The 933-nt window shown below is 50.1% G+C and overlaps 1 protein-coding gene across 6 annotated transcripts in view; it reads right to left on the bottom strand.

The window, feature by feature from the left end:
* Positions 1 to 723, bottom strand: part of LOC100121029 (calcium/calmodulin-dependent 3',5'-cyclic nucleotide phosphodiesterase 1) — a 151,341-nt gene extending 150,618 nt beyond the window's left edge. For all 6 annotated transcript variants that reach the window (XM_031923156.2, XM_016982152.3, XM_032596943.1 and 3 more), the window contains exon 1: positions 567 to 723. The gene's annotated coding sequence lies outside the window, so the exon portion shown is untranslated. The remainder of the gene's footprint in view (positions 1 to 566) is intronic.
* Positions 724 to 933: the final 210 nt, after the last annotated feature.

Below are 933 nucleotides of genomic sequence, written 5' to 3' on the forward strand. Positions count from 1 at the left end.
CGCGTATAACGATAAATAAATCAGCACAGCGCGCGCTCACACGTGCGAGCGCATTTGCGTAACGACCTTATGCTAGCTCCGCCTCGTTAATTAGATTTCCTAATGTCGTTCCGATTTTATTGCCGCGATGCGTTTTCCCGCGCGTGCAGCGTGATTTTATAAGCGAAAACGCATCGGCCGTCGAAAATTCGAAGATCAACACAAGCGAGTGATAACAACAGGCCGAAAGTTGGAAACTTCGCTCTCAGCTGACATTCGAGAGACGTATGAATTCCGAGGAAATTTAATCCAGAAGCTCCATAATGAGCTCTCTTGGCGTAATGGAATCATGAATGTTCAAGCGGCACACCAAGCCGGCTCTTGTATGTATATTCAAACCCTTTTTTCGCACGCGGACGAGTTTACGAGCGAACGATTTTAATTCCAGCAACGCCGTCCTCTCCTCTCTCTCTCTCTCTCTCTCTCTCTCTTCCCCCGAAAAAAAAAATCAAAACACACACACACACACACACTGGCAAATCCGACGGCAGATTAATCCGCGCGCTGTACACTTGTTTGAAAATCACCAGTCTTAGGCGTCGCGTGGGTATATGCGAGCGAGAGATGTATATAGCCCGCGCAGTCTCTCTCTCTCTCTCTCTCTCTCTCTCTCTCTCTCTCTCGTGCAAGCTCGCGAAGCGAGAGTTGCTTCTCGATTCGTCAGAGGCGGTGAACGACTGAGGCAGTCCGCGCCGCGGCTGCTACGCTCCGGCGTGCTTTCGGCTGCGCGCGCAGTCGCACATCACTTCCCGCGCGCCGATCACTCAATTTTTTTTCTCTCTCCTCTTTATTTCGCTGTCGCTCGTCGATCCTCTCGATCTGCTGTAAATAAAGGCGAATTTCGGATCGGACGAGCTTTTCGGATTTAATTAACGGAGGGTAAATATACAAGCG

Source organism: Nasonia vitripennis, chromosome 2 (genome assembly GCF_009193385.2).
Source record: "Nasonia vitripennis strain AsymCx chromosome 2, Nvit_psr_1.1, whole genome shotgun sequence".
In the NCBI taxonomy this organism is placed as follows: domain Eukaryota; kingdom Metazoa; phylum Arthropoda; class Insecta; order Hymenoptera; family Pteromalidae; genus Nasonia; species Nasonia vitripennis.